At 58.9% G+C, this 21,288-nt stretch overlaps 1 long non-coding RNA gene across 1 annotated transcript; it reads left to right on the top strand.

The window, feature by feature from the left end:
• The first annotated feature begins 14,930 nt into the window (after positions 1 to 14,930).
• Positions 14,931 to 21,212, top strand: LOC308615746. The gene is made up of 2 exons (XR_014015629.1): positions 14,931 to 14,998; positions 19,977 to 21,212. It is a non-coding gene; the product is annotated as an uncharacterized lncRNA (long non-coding RNA).
• Positions 21,213 to 21,288: the final 76 nt, after the last annotated feature.

Raw genomic sequence — 21,288 nt, 5'->3', positions numbered from 1 at the left:
GGCACCACTGCCCCTACGACCCTCGTCATGACTCCCTGCTCCGCAGGGGCATCTCGGCCTGCCCTCCCCCCGGCGGCCCCCGCTCACTCGGGACTTGTGTGTCTGTCCCCTGTGGAGGGGTCTGGTCCTCCCGGGGCCCCTTCTCCGGGAAGGCGAGACACAGAGATGCCGCCGGGGCCTCCCCGCCCCCCTTCCCCAGCCGCCGCAACAATGGAGGGCCGGGCTGCAGAGGCCGGGTCGCCAGCCCCCCGTCCGCGAGCAGGTGCGCGAGGGGGCTGCGGCCGGGTCCCGCCGCCGCCCCGTCCGGCCGCGCCCCCTCCCCGTGGGCGGCCCCCGCGCCGCTCGCGCCCCCAGCCCGCCCGGCGCCCGCGCTCACCTTGTTTGGGGCCGCCGCCGCGTTTCCCCTCTCCTGTCCAAAACCCTCCCGGAAAAGCCCCCCGAGCCGAGGCGCCTGCACGGGAAATTGCATTTTGGCGGCTCCGGGGCTGGGCGGGGGCTCCCCAGGCCGCGGGCAGGGGGAGGGGGCCGCGGTGCTCCGGCGCCGGCTCGAACCCGCGGCCGCCGCCTCCCGCCCACCCGCCTGTCTGTCTCGGTGACGTGCCCGCGCTCCCCGCCGCCGCCGCCCCCTCCCTCCTCCCCGCGCCGTGCCGGGCGGTGGGTCCAGCCGCGGCCGTGTGCGCCCCGAGGCCTCCCGCCAGGCGCACCGGGACACAAGAGGGGATGCCCATGGGGCTCCAGGACGCAGCTCCTGGGCTCCGCGCAGGGGACACGGGGGCGCGAGCGGGCACACGCAGGAACCCAGATGCACGCAGACCTGAAAGGCGCACGGGGAGCAAACGTGCACAAAGGCACACGGACCACAAACACAGGGAAGGGTGTGCAAGGGGCTTCCAGACACAACCCCACCGGAGGAAATGGTAGGACATGCAGGAGCACCCGCCACACAAGGATGTCCATAAAACCCAGCTACACGCATAGGGACACCCAGGGTCACACAGACACATGCAAGATACAGACATACACCACCTCCAAGGGACAGGAGGAATGTCCTCAGAACTGAAATATAGTACATAGAGGATCCCGGGGCACACACAGAAAATACTGGCACACAAATACACAGACTCACAGGAATGGCCCCAGAACACACACATGCACGCACACAGGCCCAGGGGCATCCACAAGGTACACAGACATACAAGTGTAAACATAAAGCCAACACAGCTCCCCGTTCATCAGGTGCACAGCCATGGGAACACCCTGACACACAACACCTCAACACACATGGATATATACACAGGCACAACACACGGATACATACACAGAACAGAAACCCATAGAGACCTGACAGGTACACAGTCTCAGGGGCACACGCAGACACACAAAGTTCACAGGCACACAACTATATGCACAATCACTCATGTACAAAGGGCAGAGGCACACTAGAATCCATAGAACCGACACGCATACCCACAAAACCCCCGGGCAGGTCCCCAGGGCCACAGGGGTCCGCAAGGACACACAAAATACAGGGACACTTGGGGATATGTGTGCCTGGGACCATCTGGTGTAGGCACACACACAGGCTAGGTGTACAGGTCACATACAGGAAGTGGACTCAAACGTTGAACATGGGGTGGGGCTCTTCTGATTTCCTGGACTTGCTCACATGGAGCCCCCATCTTCTCACACAGACACACAGACACACACACACCACGTACATGGGCACACACAGTAGGAAAAGTACACTGGCTGAGGATTCCTCCAGGGATCTGCACACAGGTCCCCCCCACATACTCCCTAACAATACACACAATCCCTGCCTGCCGTGGCCACCTCGACTGGTGGAAAGAGGTCACCTCAGGGCAGACTGTGGTGCCAGCCGGACCTTCCATTGGCTGGGACTTAGCTGACAGATTTCTCATTCAGTTGATCTGTTTCTCCCCCACTCCAGTCTGAGAAGGGGTAAAGAAAACCTTCGAGCCCCGCACCCCCAAGCCCAGGCCTTAACCTTTGTGGGCCAGGGCCCTGCTCCATCTGGCCATGCCCCTCCCCTTTGGGCCCCCTCACCACAGTCCTGCCTCACTTTCTCCTTGACAAGTCTCCCTTTCCCATACCCTCCCCCCTTGCTTCAGGTTTCAACCCAGAAAGCCAAGCTCCAGCTGGTCCAGGAGGGTGGATGTCCCCAGGACCCACCAGAGGCTATTGAGGTTCAGCCCTACTGTATACCTGACTTCCCCGCAAATGGGGGATAATTCCCTGGAAGAGAGGGCCACGCAAGGAAGAGGATGAGAGTAAGTAGTAACTGGGCCTCCGTGGGTGGGGACAGCTTTGTTGATGTCCCTTATGTAGCCTCCCCCTTCTAACTGAAAAGGAGGGGATTGTTTTGGAATATACAACATTTATTCGTTCAATCCCAATCATCTCAGACCTTCCTGGCAAGCCAGTGAAGTGAATATTGTAATTTTTACATATGGGCAGCTGAGGCCCAGAAAGGGACTGCCTCTTGCCTAGGGAGGCACAGCCTGTAGGTTGCAGAGCTGGGAATCTCCCCAAGGCCTTTCCCCATCTGCTTTCAGGATGGGCTTGAAGAAGCTCTCCCTCCAGCTTTCTGGCCTGCTGAGCTTCCCTCAACTGCCAGCAGGGGGAAGCAGACTCCAGAGCCCTCCCGCTGTGGGGGCAGGCGGGCTCTCAATTCCCTCTTCCTCCCAGCCCTCCCCACATCCCAGCAGCTGAAGACTCTGCCTGGACCCCACAGGCTGGAATCTCCACTGTCAAGATGCAGGGGCTCCAGAAGAAAGGAGCTCTTCTTAAATAAAGCCCCTAGAACTGACATCCCGACCAAGGCCTCACTCGCTCGTGGTCCCTCTTTTTTTTTTTTAAACATCTTTATTGGAGTATAATTGCTTTACAATGGTGTGTTAGTTTCTGCTGTATAACAAAGTGCATCAGCTCTACGTATACATACATCCCCATATCTCCTCCCTCTTGCGTCTGTCTCCCTCCCACCCTCCCTATCCCACCCCTCTAGGTGGACACAAAACACCGAACTGATCTCCCTGTGCTATGCGGCTGCTTCCCACTAGCTATCTGTTTTACATTCAGTAGTGTGTATATGTCCATGCCACTCTAAGGTCTAGCTCCACTCCTTCTTGCTGCAACACAGGCTGGCAGGCAGCCTCTGCATTCCTGAACTGGGTCAGACCAGGAGAGAGGATTCCTGGATCCCGGCCCAGTGTTTAGTCCCACCCCTACCCCAAAGTCCTCTGAATATCCCCCGGAGCCCAGCACAGGATGGGAGGGTCAGTGGGGGAAGCCCCAGTGCCCGAGCCGCCTGGTTCCTTCTGGCGTGGGAACTGCCCTCCCCACCTCACCCCAGCCCCCAGTTCCTGGGGCCCCTGCCAGTGCTGACTCATAGGGGACCCACGGCTGTGACTCAGCAGCGGCCCTTCCTGAACCTCTCCCTGAGAGATTTCTCACCCCATGTCCCTACTGTCCCCTTGAGGGTCTCCTCAGGGACCCAGATGTAGGCTTGGTGTGTGTGTAAACCAGAAGGCCCTTCTCAGCTCCATCAATCCCTGAGCCCCAGTCCCCAAGGACCCCCAAGGCTGTGGCTATGGGTGGATATGCCTGGCTGTGGGGGTCTAGGGCAGTGCCCATGTGTGCCCAGATGTGTGCCCCAGGCAAGGCCCAGGCTGTGAGCGTGCCTTCCTCCACACTCCACTGGCGTCTGGGCAGAGGGTGCTCCAGGTCCATATGAGGCCCGGGCTGGGAGCTAGTTTACTCAACCACAGACCAGCTTCTCCAGCCATTTTCCCCCTCTCCGGAAATGGCAGCTCCATTCTTCTAGCTACTCAGGCCAAAGCATTTCTTAACAAATGCAATCCATTTACAAATTCAGTTGCTGTCCTTTCTAAAGGCACCTAGAATCTTACCCTCTCCAGAGCCCCCATGCAGGTCCAGCCCCCATCATCTCTCCCCTGGACCTATGCAGTTGCCACCTCCTTGCTCTCCCTGTCCCAACCTCCCACAGTCTGTTCCACCGCAGCCCAAGGGCACCTGTGCACACCTTAGTCCCTCTTCTGCTCAGAACCCTCCATGGCTCCCATTTCATTCATACCAAAAGCCCAAGTCCTCCCTGCGGCCCTGCACACTCTATCCTGTCCCCTCCCTCCCTCACCTCCTCTACTCTGTCCCTTATTCCCTCTACTCCAGCCACATGGGCCTCCTCACTGTCCCTCAAACACACCAGGTATTGTCCGGCCTCAGGACCTTTGCACAGGCTGTTCCCCCTGCCAAGAACTCTCTTCCCCCAGATACCCACCCACGTGGCTGCCTCCCTCACCTCCTTCAGGTCTCTGCTTAAATATCATCTCCTCAGTGAGACCTTCCCTGACCCCCCCCCATTTAAAATCACACCCCCTTGCTTTATCCTGCTCTATTTTTTCTTTTCCATTGGCCTATCACCTTTGAACACACTATATGTTTTACTGCATATTCTTGTTTCTTGTCTGACTCCTTTAGTCACATGTCAGCTCCCTCAGGGCAGGAAGCTTTGACTTGATCACTGTTGGAGCACTGAGAGCAGAGTCTCAGACTGTTGTGTGGACGTATTGATAATTACCATGTTCCTGGCATGTTGGGAAACAAAAAAGACATAGCACCCTCCTGCCACTGTCGGTTGGGGCAGATAGATAGTCACGTAGCTAGCTGATTGCAGTGAAGAGTTTTCAGTGCTGAAAGCCAGAAGCACAAGGGAGTATAGGGGAGGCATGGGGCCAGCCTGGAGGATGAGGTGCAATCAGGGAAGGCTTCTGGAGGAGGTGAGTTGAGGCAGGGCCTTGAAAGCCAGTGAAGAGTTTGGATATAAGTATAGGGCTGGAAGATTTGGAAGGTTTTAATTTTTAGTTAGGTTTACTGAGGTATCATTTACATAGAGTAAAATTTAGCCCTTATACTATTCTGAGTTTTGACAAATGCATAGAGCTGTATAACCACTGCCTGAATCACAATATAGCAGATATAATAGGAGTATGAGGTCACGTGCACCAGGCCATGCACACAGCAATGGGGACACGGGTAGAAGCAGAGGGCCAGAGGGGAGACCAGTGTGGCTGGCTGTCCATTGGCCTGGATTAGGACAGAGCCCTGGGGGACAGGTGGGAATGGGAAGCTTCAGGAAATGGGGCGGACAGGTCTCAGAGGTGGACCAAGTGTGGAGGTTGAGAAGGAAGGGTGGTGGGCAGGTTGAGTCAGAGGCACCTGTGGGCCCCCCGGGAGGAGATATTCAGAGAGGGAGGTCATCGATACGTGGTGGTGACCAAAGCTACGCCTAGGTCGGAGAGCATTTGAGAGGCATTTCACAAAGACTGAGGAGGAGAAGGACGGGAAGGAGAATGTAGTGTCCTGTGGCCAAGGAGGAAGTGGGCAAAGGTGACAGATTCTCTTTTTTCTTTTTTGGTCATGTGGTGTGGCATGCAGGATCTTAGTTCCCCCACCAGGGATCAAACCCATGCCCCCTGCGGTGGAAGCATGGAGTCCTAACCACTGGACAGCCAGGGAGTTCTCAAAAGATGACAGAGTCTATATAGAGGTCGAGGACAGTGATGACTGGGAAAATTGGCCTGACTCAGCAACTTGGTGTCAGTGGTGTGATCAGGCAGCCCCTTGAGAAGTAAGGAAGGGAAGGAAACAGAGGCAGTGAGCCCAGCGCGGCACTCTCCAACACAAGTACTGTATACTGTAAGCCACAAACGCAATTACACATGTGAAATTTTAAAAAATTTTAGTAGCCCCTTTGCAAAAAAGTAAAAAGAAACAGGTGAAATGAATATTGATAATATATTCGATTTAACCTGATATACCCAAAATAGCATCGTTTCAACATGTAATCAAGATTTAGGGCTTCCCTGGTGGCGCAGTGGTTGAGAGTCAGTCTGCCGATGCAGGGGACACGGGTTTGTGCCCCCGTCCGGGAGGATCCCACATGCCACGGAGTGGCTGGGCCGTGAGCCATGGCCGCTGAGCCTGCGCGTCCAGGGCCTGTGCTCCGCAACGGGGAGAGGCCACAACAGTGAGAGGCCCGCATACCGCAAAAAAAAAAAAAAAAAAAAAAGATTTAAAAAACCCTCTCAATCAGATATTTCACATTCTTTAAAAAAGCTTGAGGGACTTCCCTGGTGGCGCAGTGGTTAAGACTCCGTGCTCCCAATGCAGGGGGCCCAGGTTCGATCCCTGGTCAGGGAACTAGACCCCACATGCATGCTGCAACCAATAGTTTGCGTGCGACAACTAAGGAGCCCTCGAGCCACAACTAAGGAGCCCGCCTGCTGCAACTAAGACTCGGTGCAACCAAATAAATCAATCAATAAACAAATATTTAAAAAAACAAAACTTTATATTTACAACATATCTCAATTGGGAATAGCCACATTTCAGGTGCCCAGTAGACAAGTGACAAGTGGCAATGTCACTGGTAAAGCACAGATCTAGACAGGACCCAGTTTTGCCCTTGCATGACTCACCTCACTCACATCTCCTTAATCCCCACCCTATCGGATCCTGTCTTTATTAGTTGATTTCCCCCACAAAAACTTGTACACAAATGTTCATAGCAGCATTATTCATGTTAGCCAAAAAGTGAAAAATACCCAAATGTCCATTAACTGATGAATGGATTTAAAAAAAATGTGGCATATCCATACCACATATGATTTGGCAATCAAAAGGAATGAAGTTGTGATACATGCCACAACATGAATTCATCTTGAAAAGTGAATGAAGCCAGTCGGAAGTCACATTATATGAGTCCATTAATATAGAGAGACAGAAAGTAGTTTAGGGGTGCCAGGGGCTGGGGGAGGGGAGGGACTTGGGGAGTGACCACCTATGGGTGCTGGGTTTCTTTTGGGGGACAAAGGAAATGTTCTAAAATCGATTGTGGCAATGGTTACACAACTCTGTGAATATACTAAAAACATTGAATTATTTACTTTAAATAGGTCGATTGTACAGTATGTGAATTTTAGCTCAATAAAGCTGTTATAAAAAATATTTAACCTTAATTACTGAGTGTTTCTGTGCTCCCTTAAACTTTGCCTCCCAATGGAGTGCCTCTCTCTTCTCAACCTAGTCCAGGCCCTGCTATTCTTCCCACACCACGCTTAAGAGGGACAGATAAGGTAGAGAAAAGGCCCCAGGGCAGGTCCAAGGAGGGGAGGCCTGGCCAGGGAGATGTGGCCAGATGTGCCCCCAGCGCCCTTGTTTCCTACCAGAAGTCATGGGCTTCCCTGAGTTGCAGGCTCTCCGAGGTGGGAAGAATGATGCCTCCAAAGCCTGATTCCAAGGGTCCCGGCCTACCGGCGCAACCAGACAGCCTGACTCAGTTTGCCCGCTGTATGCGTGTGACCTTCCGCTGTCCCCCTAGTGACTCAGGCTGCTTGGAAGCCCCCTCCCTGGGGATGCTCGGCTGCCCACGATGACTTTTCACAGACATTGTGAAAGTGGGCTGGCGCCCGGGGTCCTGCGGGCAGCCCACCAGGGCCTTGTCCCCACAGCCTGTCTCCCCCAGAGGGCCTGGGTCTGGGGGAGGGAGGTGGGGAGCTCTTCTCAAAGGGCCTTTGTGGGAGCGGCTGGGACGCTGGGGGGGGCTGCCGGGGGACCACGCCCTGCGTGACTCACTCTTCATTGCTGGGCAATGACTCACGCCTAGGCCCCCCTCCTGCCCGCTTGCAGCAGGTGCTGCCAGCGCCAGTTTCGGGATGGGGGCCCCCCGAAGCCAGGTTCATGCCACCTTACAGCGGGCCTGTGATCTGCACTCATTTCCAGGGGTGCCCGCCCTGCCCTGCCCTCCTCGCCCTTCAGGGCTCAGACCACGGAGAAAACTTCCCACAGTCCCTCTTGTTCTTGGTGGGATGGGGCGGGGGGCACAGCCCTGGTACTGAGATGTGCCAGCTATTATCTGGCACACGTATGATTCGTGGAATCCCCAAACCACCGGAGTGGTAGGGCGTTCTTGCTACCTCCTTTAACAGATGAGGAAACTGAGGCTTGGTGAGATTATGAAGTTTGCCCAAAGACCTAAGAAGCAGATCAAACCCAGAGTTGGGGCATATCAAAGTGATGCCCGAGTGTATATAGGTAATGATCCCAGCTGCCTTGTGCACCAGTAATGGGTTACTGCAGCCTGTAATGTTGCGTCCATTTTACTGATGAGCAAACTGAGGCAATGAACGCCTAAGCCACACCCGAGAGTGAGAGGCTGGGACGGGATTCGAACCGATATCTGCAGCCGGGGCTTGTTCCGACGCTTCGCAACCGGCCTTGAGCACCCACTTGGGGGCTGGGGCGCCCCAGCCGCCGGGCCCCTCCAGCCGCCGGGGCCAGCCGGGACCCGGCCGCCCGCCAGGCTGCCGGGCGCCGCGCCCGCCTGCATCACGCCGCTGTGAGTCACCGAGCGCGCCGGCCCCGCCCCCCGCGCCAACAAACAGCGCGTTGCCTGGCAACCGCCGCAGGTTCCCCGCCCGGGCCGCTCTCGAGGACCGGGGTTCGAGCCTCCAGCCCGGTGGAAGCTGTGAGAGGCTCCGCGAGCCGGTGGCTTAACTCAGATTAGGGACTTAGATCAGGCCTGCAGTCCTGGATAGCACGGAGATGAGGGCGAAAGACACAGCAGTGGTTCAACGGCAGGGGGGTGGGGGTGGTGCGGGGTTGGAGTGTGGGGGGAGAACAGAGGGTCCCTAAGCCAGACCTGCCCCTGGTTCTCAGGAGGCCGGTGCCAGGGTCAGGGGATGGCACTGGAGACTCGCTGTGGGGTGAGACGTGCCCTGAGGAGCTGGGCTAGAGCTGTGGTCAAGAAGCCATTGTCCTAGAGGGATCTGGGGAGCCGACCTGGGGGTGGGGATCAGGAGGGCTGTGGTGGGAGCTTTTGGCTTTTCACCATCCCCCCACCCTCAAAGGCGCTAACACAACGAGCACGTTCTATGTTCCAAGCTCTGTTCTACACACGTGTGTACCTATGGACATTAATGTTCGCAACAGCTCTCTGACATTCCACTGGTATTATTCCCATTTGACACATGGGGAAACCGAGTCACAGAGAAGCAAAATCCTTTGCTAGAAGAGCATCAAGCTTGAAACCAGGCTCCTTTGCTCCTGTCAGTGGGTGCATGTCCCCTCTTGGGGACCGTCATATCTGTGGGAGTCTCCAGCGTGGTTATGAGTGACAAGTCCACTCGGAGCTTGGGTGGGACATGTAAGGCTGTGATAGGGGCTGGGTGGGCTCCTTGGGGACTGTTGACACAAGGCTGTGTCCTCCAGAGGCTGTGCCAGGCCCCCTCCCAGGCTGCCAGGCTATTTGAGGGCAGGGAGAGAGTTCCCCAAGGGCCAGCATCACTTCACTCTAGGCTCCCCAGGACCCATACTAGCCACCACGGAGCTGCCCATGGGACCCCTAAGGGGGCTGCATGAGGGGTTTCCCAGGGCCCCAGACCCCGTGGGGTAGGGAAAAGAGTAGGTACCAACGCTGGAGCAGGGTGGGCAGGGACACGCCCCAACCCCACCCCTGGCTACCTTTGTGTCATTTAAGAAACGTTCATTTTACTTAAATGATTGATTAAATTACCCACATGTTTGAGTGAGGAGACAGAAGTGTACAGAGTCTCTGGAGAGTGTAAAGTCAGAGGGTCATGGTGGGAGGTGAGGAAGGATTCCTGGAGGAGGTGATGGCCTAGGACCTGAAGGATGCTCATGAGTTGGCAGGTGGGTATGAAAGGCAGGTTGGAGAGAAGGTGGGGACCTGACAAGCAAGGTCTTGTAGGTGACAAGGGGGACCATGGAGGAACTTTTCGCAGCGGATGGTGGAAGGGAGATGTGACTGGATTTAATTGGCTCTCTCTGGAGAATGGATGGAAGGAGTAAGGCTGGAAGCAAGGAGACCAGGGAGACCTGACTGTTGGAGTGTTTTCAGGCCAGAGATGATGGTGGCTCAGAAATACAGTTGCCAGATTTAGCAAATAAAAATACAGGATACCTAGTTAAATTTGATATTCAGATATAGAGCAAGTAAAAACATTTTTTTTGGTAAAATATATCCCAACTATTGCATGGGACATACTGATACTAAATGATTCATTGTTTATCTGAAAATCAATTTTAACTGGGTGTCCTGTATTTTATCTGGCAAAAGTACTTGAGGGTCTCAGGGAACCCTGGGGATGGGGAAACGATAATATAACAACGATGGTGCAAATGCACTTTGAAGTGTGTACTACTATCATCCCCATTCTGCAGATAAGTAAACTGAGGCCCAGAGAATTTTTTTTTTTTTTTTGGTAACATGTCTCTACAGTTAGTAAGTAGGTGACCCCCGATTGGAACCTAGGCATGTTGATTACAGTTCACCAGCCGATTAGAGCTGGCATCACCCCTCCTCCCCGGGGGTGGGGTGGGGAATGGGACTTAGGCGACAGGGTTTCCTCGGTTTCTGGTGACCCAGGTAAGGGCCTTCTTAATGCAATAGGCTCCTCAGACCCCTCTTCCAGCCAGGGATCTGTGCCACCTCCTTTGCGCCTCTCCTCTCAGGGTACTAAGGCAGTGGGAGGGACGGGAGTCGGCCTCAGGGGGGCTCCTCTCCCCGGCTGAGGCTTGTCCTCGGCCTCCTCCAAGCCGGGAGGATCCGCCGTCTGCGCCCGCCGGCAGGGGGAGGGGGAGGGTTATTTTTACCTCCCTCCAGGCAGCCGGGGCGACAGGAAGCGAGCGCGCAGCCCGCCAGATGTGGGGAGCCAGACAGCTGGGAGCAGCCACAGCTGGACTGGCGGCCGGCTGGGGGCGGGGGGAGGCAGGGTGTGCAGAGGGCGGATCCCAGGCTCAGGTCCCCTCTTTGTTCCCGGCCGCCCCAGCCTCCCCTCTGAGGTCCCCCCCTCACTCCCATCCCCCGCTGCTCATCTCAGGGGTGGCCTCGCTGTCCCCCATCTTCGCCAGTGTCCCCGGTGCTCATGGGCTCTCGGGACTCGGGCGGAGAGGGGACCCTGCTTCTAGCCCCCTGGTCCCAGCAGAGTGAGGAGTGGAAGGGGGAGACAGCCCCTCGCCGGCCCTGCCTGCCACCGCCATTGTTTACCCGTCGGCTGCCTCCTAGGAAACTTAACCCGCCCGCGGTAATTTTATTTGGGAACTTCGGCCAGTTGCCATAGCAACCCCCAGTGACGTCAGAGGGGCTGGGGCCCGAAATCCCCGGGAAAGGGGGGATGGGTTTAGGGGGGGAGACCCCCAGGAGGGACCCTCCTTAACCCTGCGCCTGCCGGGCCCCAGTCAGAGGGGAGATGGCAGCCAGATGCGACACCTCTTGGGCGCCCCCATTCTGGCCCGGTGCCAAGTTAGGGTGGCCGGCCAGGCCCTGATGTCATCCAGTGCTGGGTGGGTGGTGAGTCAGTCCTCGGGTGGGGGCTGGGCCAGGCCTGGGGGGCTCTTCCTATCTGACTCACCCCTCCCCCAGCACCCTGATGGACCCTGCCCTGGGGATTTCAGGCACCTGGCTGGGGGTCCCCATAGATCCCTGGGGCCTCTCTGCCACTCTGAACTGTAGGTGGGTAGGCAAGGGCTTTTCTGGTTCTCTCAACACCAGTTTGGTGGGGTTGAATGAAAGGGTTAGTGGCAGTGAACTGGGGCCACCACACAATGTCCTTCCCCGGATGTGGGGAGTGGCTGGTGTCCTAATGAGGGGGCAGGTGGTGGGATCCCAGCTCAGTCCATAACACAGCCTGTCACCAGGGTGACGGGAGGCAGGGGCCCTGACTGGCAAGGAGGAGCAGAGTGCCAGCCTGGGGCTGGGCTGGGAGGAGCCACCCTAACCACAGTGACGTGGGACTTCCTCGGCAGGGCCTGTTTGATGTCTCTGTGTGCAGCGTTGCCATGGGGCCAGGCAGGCGGCCCTGCGTATGAGCCGGGGTGACCTACAGAGTGACTGAGTCTGTCAGGGTCCTTTGACCCAGCTCCCCCAAGCCAGGTCTGCATGACTACATAAGCCTGGCGTACCTATGTGAACATGCTTATCCAGCTTTGACCCCGCCTCAGGCCCTGGACCAGGAAGGACATGGTGCAGCTCATCTCTGAATCTCATAACAACTGCAAAAGGCACATTTTCAGGCCCATTTTACAGATAAAGAAACTGAGGCTCAGAGAGGTGTGATTACTTGGCCAAAGACATCCAGCTTGAAGCTGGGGAGCAAAAATTGGAAACTCAGTTTTTTCACTCTGCTCCCCGCCCCCCACCATCGCACTGGTCTCCTCGCTGTTTCTCAAATACTCCAGGAACTTCCTACCTCAGGGCCTTTGCACTGGCTGTTCCCTCTCTACCTGAAACTCTCTTCCTCCAGATGTCTGCATGGCTTTTCCCTTACCTCCTATAAATCTTTGTTCAAATGTCACCTCCTCCTCAGGGTAGCCTTTCCTGACCTGGCCCCCACCACCTCCCTCCTCATCTCCTTTGCCCCCTTCTATTCTCTCCCTAACACATACCACCCAACACACCATGTATCTTTATACCTGTCTATTTATTGTGTATTCCTCCATAGATGTGGACTCCATGAGGGCAGGGTTTTTTTTCTGGCTTGTTCTCTGCTGTGTTCCCAGTGCCCAGAACAGCACCTGGCACACAGCAGGCACTCAAGAATGTTTGAAGAATGAACAAATGGGCGTGTGTGTATGCCCTGTGCCACTTGACCGCTTGGCCTGGTCTCACCCTGGCCCTGTCCTCTCACCCCTCCCCGTCATTACAAAGGATCAGTTGGCCACTTTGGAGAGCTCCGATCCCTGTTGGCTGCTGTCCCCGGGTAAATTGGCCAGCTCGGGACCAGGGTGTGTGCGTGTGTGGGGGGCAAATGTCAGGAATCCAGATGGAGGGCTGAGGGCACCGGGAGGACCCTCCAAACTTGGGCTGAGGGTTGCTGAGCTGTGGTGGTCCAAGCCACGTGCAGGGAAATGGCAGAATGGCTTACATGGGCTCAGGGCCTTTGGCATGGGTACCCCTGGAGGCCATCGTGGAGGAGGCATTTCCCCTAAATGTGCACCCGATTGGACGAATAAGGAGAGGAGGATGGTTCTGGATGGGAGACCTTGCCCTGCGGTGTAAAGGTAGTGTTCTGGATGGGCGGCGTGGCGGGGGTGCCCCACTGTAATTTGGTCACTGTATGCTTCTGGAATGATGTGTGTGTGTGTGTGTGTGTGTGTGTGTGTGTGTGTGTGTGTCCACAGGAAGACTCTGGACCCTGGGAACTCCATTCCTCTGTTTGTAGCTGCTCAGGAAGCCATGTGGCGAGTGCCCCACCCCCTCTGGGCCCCACCCTGAGTCGGGGAATTCTGTGCCACCCCAAATCTCCCCCTGGGGCCCCACAGGCAGCTCTGCCCCCTCCTGCCCCAACCTGCCAGATCCTGCAGCCTGGGCCAGCCTGCCCCTTGGGCCCCAGAGAGAAGAAAGACCCAGGAGTCCCCAGGGCTGGGCCCCATGGGATAGTAGCTAGGTGTGGCTTCTGCCCCCCTCTCCGCAATCCCACCAAGATCCAAAGTAGGAGCCTGTTGAGCTGAACTGAGGAAACGAGGGACTCTGGAGGAATTCTGGGGTGCAAGGTGACCCAGAGGCACTCAACCAGCCCCTCCAGTCTTCTGCCTGGGTCTGCTGCTGGGTCGCCCCCTCCCCACCCCAGCTTTAGTCTTATTGCCTGGGAAGTGGGGTGGTGAAGAATCTGACCCCCAGCCCTAATTATATGACTTCGGAAATGTTGGAGCGGGGGTGGGTGGGAGAAAAACTGTCTCCCATAGCAATGCTCACACAGGTCTGGGAAGGGTCCTCTGGCTGCAGAACCTTGCTATGGCATCATGGTGGTGGTGGTGGTCTGGAGGTCATTGGCCCCAGTCCCATCTTGGAGAGGGCAAAGTGGCATCCAGGCATGCCCAAGGAGGCTGGCTTGGCATCAGAGGGCACCCCGCCCCCCCTTTGCTGAGTTTTGTTCCCGGCCCCCCACCTGGGCACAGGGCCAGGCCCCAAGGCAGGGCCCCGTCCTGGGGAACAATGCCTCCGTGTTCCTCCTCCCAGTGGAGGGGAGGTCGGTAGAGGATGAGGTGGGACAGACACGCATGCAGGGAAGGAGGGAGGGATCCAGGGAGGGCCTCTCTCCCAGGGATACTCCAGGAGCTGGGGAGTTTCCCAGAGGCCCTGGGTGTGTGCCGGGAAGCCTGAGGGGGGAGGGGACCTAGACCAGGGACCACCTGGTCTGGGGTCAGAAAGTCTTCAATGGCAGCAGGAGAGGGTTGGGTGGGATAAAAGGAGGGACTTCCCGAGGCTAAAGAATGGACTGTGGAACTGGAAAGAGTGGGGATTCGTGTTTGGCAGAATCCCAGAATACCCAGGCCCATGCCCTCCCAGGGAAGGGAGGGGTCTGCGGTGGCAGTGTGACACCCATGCCCCCTCCATCTCCCCTCCCCTTGTCTACGGCCTCCTGGGTTTCTCTCCCTGCCTAGGGCAGGACCTAGGCCAAGAGGAGTTTCGGAGGTGCGATGTGAATTAGGACCCCTGCTCCCGCCCTATCGCAGCAGGAAGAGCCTTCGCTGAAAAACTGGGGCTAGACCCCGAGTCCAGGACCCAGAGGGAGGAGTTGGGCTGAGTATGGGGCCCAGGAAGAGTTGGGACAAGGGAGGAGAAAGTTGGGGCTGAGTTGGGGACAGGACAGAGTTGGGGGACCGGAGAAAGAAAGTGGGGGCGGACCGGCTCCGGGGGCACATGACGGCGGCGCCCGCCCCGCCCCGCGCCCGCCCCCTGCCCGGCCGCGGGGGAGGAGACGGGGAGGTTTTAAAAGCGATTCGACCCCGCGGCGGGCCGGCCAGTGAGTGGGATGGAGCGCGGTCGGCGACCGCCCCCGGCTCGTTTCGGCCCCGCCGCCCGCCCGCCCGTGTCTCCGCCGGCCGGGCCGGGGCGGCGGCCGGAGCCCCGAGTGCCGGCTCCCCTCCCCCGTGGGTGAGTCGGGGAGGGAACCGGGAGGGAGGCGGCGGCGCCGTGGTGGCGGCGGCAACTTTTCCGCGCCGGACTCTGGGGCTGAGTGGGGGTGCGCCCGGCGGGTCCGCCGGCCCTTGGCGAGGGGGAGGGCGCCGCCCCGCGCCCCGCCGCCGGTGGCTGGGGGAGGACCGCCGGGCCCGTGTATCTGGTGGTGGCGGCGACGGAGTCCCGGGGCGCCCCCTACAGAGCGGGGGAAGGGCGGCCCACCTCTAACCCGTCCCCTGGAGCCCGCCGCGGCCCCCCATCCACTCCCCCCACCAGGAGACTCCTGCGAGTGTGGTGGGGAGGACGGGTCCCAACGCGACCGGCGCAGGTCGAGGTGGGCAGGAGTTGATCGCAGGGTGGGAGGGTATGTGCCTCGCTTGGGGTGCAGGGAATGGCCCCTGGGGGTGCATGTCTGGGCTTTGTGGGTCGGGGTCTCCCAGAGTTCTGTGGATGCGGGTGGGAGACAGTGGTTCAAGTTTTTGACATGTCAGCCAGTGAGTGAGGGGAAGGCCTTCCACAGAGGAGAGGGCTGGGGCCCAGCAGTACAGCCTGGGCTTAGGAGCACTTGGGGGACGCTCTCCTCCCTTCCCACTCCTTTTGGCCCAGTGGAGAAGGGCTCGTTCATAGGAAGGGGGCCAGGTTTGGGAGATTCCTGGAGGGCTGACTCCCCAGCCCTGTGTAGCTTGGGGTCCCCGTGCCCTCGGGAGGCAGGAAGAGGGTGAAAGGACCCAGACTGAACCCTGACCCCTTCATCCTAGCCCCAGACTGACCTCTGACCCCAGCACCGGACTTGACTGCTACCAAAGCCCCCAGCCGTACACTGACTGTCCTATGCAACCCAGCCAGGCCCAGACCCAGTGAGTGGCCTCCTGAATGCCTTGGAGGTGCAGTTGGCTCCCTGTCACCTGTCCCCTCTGCCCCAGCCCCAACCAGCTGCCTGTCCATGGCTGATGGTATATGAGGGTGAGGCTGGGATGTGTGGGACCCTTGGCATGAGGGGTGTCCTCTGGCAGCCCTGCCCATGCCAGCCCTAGCTGGAGGGCAGTACCCAACAGGTGCCCGGGCTTAGAGGCGAGGTGATGTAGGACACACCCTGTCCGCTCGCCCACGCACCCTGCCCGGGCCAGCCGGTGCGCATGTGTTCACATGCCACCGTCCTGGGAAGGCATGGGCCCTAGGGCCTGGTGCCAGCTCTGTCCTAGTGCCCAGGAGGCACCCATTGCCCTCTGTCCTTGCAGGATGTCCTCTGGGAGCTCCCTCAAGACCCCAACGGGCAAGTCTTGTCTGTGGGCCTGGAGGGGGCCCTAAAATAGCTGCTAGCCTGGCTCGGGGCTGGCACGCGGAGCACATGCGTGACAGGGCGTGTCCAGGGGGGTCGGGCCTGTCTGTGCTGGCCCAGCCTCTGAGTCTCGCAGACCCTTGCTCACTGGAAAGAAACAGCAGAGGCGGATGCTCCAGGGGTCCTCCCCGGGACCCCCGTACCAACCCCTGCCTGTTGTAAGTGGAGGCCAGATGTTCTGTGCAGGCCTCAGCTGCGGGGCAAACCCCTGTCCCATTTGCAGTCACAGGGTCACTGGCCCCCTGGGTGCAGTGGGATGACCTGTTCTCTGGGGGCCCAGGTGATGCTTTGATACACCGTAAGGCATTTTTCAGAGTTTGCCCTTCACTTTGGGAGGCTGGGTGGGGGAGTCTGTTCGAAGTGAAGGACACCGCAAGGAACCCTGGGCGGTCTGAAGAAAACTCCTTCCGGCCCCTCTCTGGGCTGGCTGGCTGGCCCTTTCCCACTTTGGATACACTTTATGCCAGGATCAGGCCTGGCTTTTCCTTAGACTTCCCGCGTGACCTTGGGCCTAGTTCTGAATCCTCTGGGCCTCAGTTTCTCCATCTGTATATGGGAAGCATTGGGAAAAACGAGCGGAGAGAAGTGTGTGCTTCCCTTCCCTGTCCTGGGCCCTCACTTTCAGATCCCTTGGAGGGCACTCCGGCCACCTTCCCTCCTGCCACTGGGTATCCTGCGTGAACATGGAGGTGTGCCTGGGGGAAGGCCAGTCCCCCGGGAAGAACGTACTCGGAAGCCAGTGGGTGTGGGTGTGTGAGAATCCTTGGGCAGAGAAGGACACCGCCATGCTGGGCACAGCTGAGTCATGCTGCAGCGGCGCCTTGCCCCAGGGTGCTGGAGCTGGCGCCACCCTGGGTGTGGTCACTGAGCTGTGGCCCTGGGCAGAGCAGGCCTGGGTGGTCTGGGATGGGGTCCTGGATGGTGAGGGGCCAGGGAACTGACTTCTGAGATGCTAAGCCCCTTGGCCTCTCTCTGGCCTTGGTCAGGCGTCATCGTCCAGGACCATGGTCACCCACACCCTGAGAATACCTTGGGGAGCCAAGGAATCCTGACCTTTGGGCCTGGGAATTGTCGGGGTGCTATAGGAGGGGGACAGGGCCTGGAAGCCAGCAACTGCCTTCAAGGCCAGTGGCCCCCAAAAGGCAGGCCAGGAGGCCAGGACAAGGATAAGGCAGAGATGGACATGGCAGTAGGGTGTACCCCTCAGTAAAGGGCCCAAAAGTGTGGATATTAGGGGTCCCCTGGAAATTCTGTGACTGGTCTGAGGGGGATTAAAGTTGAAGGCAGGGGTTGGAGCGTGGCGTGGCTGGGCACCATGGGGGCTGGGATGTGACTTGCATGGTTCCCCTATTTATAACAAGTGATTCAGTCCTCACTTACTCACCCCTTCCTGAGCCTGCCCCCCTCCCCCGAGCCCTGGGTGGGCAGCAGGGCCCACCCACTTACCAGTGCCCTGCCTTCCTCCAGCCGGGCGCCAACCTCTGAGGTCTGCCCATTGGGCCGGTTGTTATGGTGGCCACGTTGGGCTGGGGGTGAGGGGTGGGGGGCGGGTGGTCAGGCGGCACTTGGCTGGGCAGCCCAGGTTAGCGGCTGGCTCGGGGCCTGGCCTAGGGAGCCTCTGCGGAGAGTCTGGGCCCATTAGGCAAAGCGTTAGTGACAGGCTGGGAGGGCGGGCAGCAGCAGCGGGCAGGGCGGGGCCTGCAGCCCTTGGTATTTTCCGATCCCAGCTGCTCTGAGAGGGTGGAAAGTATTTGGGGACCAGGCTTGGGGGCGGTGGTGGTGGCGCCCCCGGCGGAAGCTGCCCCTGATTCATTCTTGGAGCATGGGGTTGGGGGGGGCAGGCATTACAGAGTATGTCTCACGAGTCCACGCCCTGTCTGCAGAGCGTACTCAGACATCCATCCATCCATCCATCCATCCATCGGTGTGGCCTGGGGCCTGCTGTGCTCCCTGGGCCCAGGGCCCTTCCTCCCCACAATGCCTCCAGCTGCCAGGAGCTTGGCCCTCCTTGGACACCATCTCCCCAGAGCCTGAGAGACACGCCTATGGTAACGGGGCCCTGCTTCTGGGCACCTGCATGACGGTGCCCCCTCCACTCGAGAACCAGGCCTTTTGTGCCTGCGGGGATGGGGAGTGGCCTTGGCCCCGGCCCGGGGCTCTGTGCAGGGGAAACCCCACAGGAAACGGGCCTGGCCAAATGGCCGCCCTTCCCGTTCTCGTCCCTGGGACACGAATGTGCTGTCTCACTTCCGGAGGCGGCCCAGGGAGGCCGGCCGCCCTGCGGGGCCTTGTCTGCTCCTGGTTGGTGCCCCTAAACCTTGAGGGAACAGGGCTGGGCTAGGGCCTGACCGTAAAGCGGGTGGCCAGTGTGTATGTATGTGTGTATGGAGGGGTGGAGGCGCAGAGCACGACACCTCACTCCACCTGTCTCCCGGTGGTGGCCACCACCTACCAGATCTGGACGCTGGGGTCCTACCCATGTGCAGCGTCTTCAGTGCCATCATCCTTCCTGTTTGTGCCTGGTGAATGGTGACAGAGTAGCCCCATCCTAATTATACACAGCACTCGTGGGATCCTTACCATGACATTATCCTTGCTTTGCCGACGGGGAGACGGAGGCCCAGAGAGACTGAGTGACTTGAGGGTCACCCAGCTGGGAAGCTGCAGAGCCAGGGTTCACATGCAGCTGGACTGGCTCCAGAGCTGGATCTCGTAGCCGCAGGGCTCTCGTCATACGGGAGGTCTCTGTTTACTGAACACAGGGCTGGCTTCATGGGCATGTGACCTGTGCCATTCACAGGGTCACCTGCCACTGAGAAGGACCTGGAGCTTGGGTTCATGCTCTGCTGTCGTCTTGAAATTCTTAATTTGTGGACAAGGGGCCCCAAGTTTTCATTTTGCACTGAGTCCCACAAATTCTGTAGGTGGTCTTGGTGCCAGGTACTTGCTAGGCAGCACTCTTGGCAAAACCTCACCATGCTATGTGGTAGAGACTCTTGGCTCCATTTTACAGATGGGGAGACTGAGGCTTGGAGGGCATTTGGGAAACTGCCGAGCTGGGATTTGCACCTCGAGCCCGGGTCCGGTGCTCTGGGGGCGTGCGTGCCTCGGGGGAGACCTGGGCGCCCGCTGCCAGCATCCGCTCACTCTGGTGGGGCGCGGGCTGAGGCCTGACCACCAAGGAGACAGGGCCACGCGGGGTGGCCCTGGTGGTTTCCTCCTGCCCTTCAGGCTTCTAGGAAGTGGCGCCAGCTGGGGTGAGATCACTTCCTCACCCTCCTGCCCGCCACCCCCTCAGCTTCCTCTCCCCATGGCCTCAGTTAGCCTGCCCAGGGCTCAGTGGTGGGGGTGGTGAAGAAAGGGAGAGGGGACCTGGTTCTGGGAGCTCCTGCAGCCTCCTTGGCTGAAAGTGACCCTCTGGGTATCGCTACCTCTCTGGGCCTGGGAGGCATGGCTGGGGCTGGGGGTATCCAGCCTGGTGGTCTAGCTCTCTCTTTAGCTGCTGCTGCACGTGGGGAAAAAGGGCTTCCCTGCAAGACCTCAAAGGATGGCAGCAAGTGGGGAGCTGGAGGGCAGATGTCCTCAAATCTCATTACCTCCTTTTGTCTCTCCTAGGTGCCAGCTGCTGGCCCTGCCTGGTGCCCCCCCACCCCTGTGCCATGGCCGGCTGGGGTTCCTGGGGATGGGATTTGCTGCCTGTCACAAATCACATTGCCAGGGATTTCCAACCGACCCTGAGCCCTGCCTCTGGGGCCACCGCTGTCACTGCTTCCGCTGAGGACACTGACCCAGGGATGGGGATGGGGTGGCAGAGAGGCCTCCACCGCCTGCGTCTGGCCTGGGGAGCAGGGCTTAGCTGCTTGTGAGCAGGTCCACAGCAAGTCGTGTTCACAGTGGCTAAGTTCCGCCCCCCGGGGCCCCACCTCCTCTGGCCCTGCCACCTCTCCCCTCCGCCTGCCTGTCCAACCTACGGGCCTCCCTGGGCTCTGCCTCCCGTGCCTACTGAGCTGAAACACAGTTGATTTGTGCAGACTGGCTCAGTTCAGCAGGAACAGGAGTCAAGCCCCCTTGGAGTCTTCGGCCCCTGCCTTCCTTGGGTGGGCCAGTCGCTGCCTGGGAGAAGAGATGAGGACCCTGCCCTGGACCTGTGTCTGGAGGAGGAACCTGGGGATGAGTGGAGCCTGGGATGGGATGGGTGAACCCAGCTGTCTGCTGCAGGCCCCCTCCTCCAATTCTGCACTTGGGGACCCCCACACAGTCCCATCTCAGGCTGGGCTGTGTTCCCAGGCCGGATGGGTAGGCAGGCGGGTGGCCAGCCTTTCCATGAAAAAAGGAAGCCAGCTGTGTCCCCGCCTGGCCGACCCTTGGCCCCTCCTCTCCCAAGCCTGGTTGGGGGATGGCTGGCTCGCATCTTCCCAGCAGTCAGTTACCCAAGAGGAAGCTGCCTTGGGCCCCCAGACCGTTAAATGCCAACTCCGGGCTTCCGGAACCAGGCTGGCCTGACCTGAACCTGCCTGGCCCCTTCTCCCTGGGCCCTGCGGCTTCCTAACTTGGGGGGGAGGAGCCTTGGCACCCTCCTGGCACGTGGGGCAGGGAATGAGGTCCCTGTGGGCCCAAAGGACACAAGCAGGCCCGCTCAGTCCTTGGGTGGTCCCAGGGCATGGACGCATTGAGACTTTGTCCATCATCAGATGGAATGGGGCTCTTTTGGGGGTGAGACTGGGGAGGCAGAGTGAAGCCCCCCGAGTTGGCCCACTGGGGCAGGGGCAGACAGCAGCTTGGGGAAGTCTATGCTGTGTGTCGAGCCTGTTGTCCAATTAAATAAAAGCTGCCCCCTGCCTCATTCCTGAAGGTCTGGTGGTTTGTGATTTATTCTGGCCTCCAACCCTGAAGTTTCTGGCTGTTTGGGGAGGGTTGATTGGTCTGA

Source organism: Mesoplodon bidens (assembly GCF_964165515.1).
Source record: "Mesoplodon bidens genome assembly, chromosome: 4".
Classification (NCBI taxonomy): Eukaryota; Metazoa; Chordata; class Mammalia; order Artiodactyla; family Ziphiidae; genus Mesoplodon; species Mesoplodon bidens.
The sequence above is the reverse complement of the archived record's forward strand: the minus strand, read 5'-3'. Positions and strand labels throughout refer to the sequence as shown.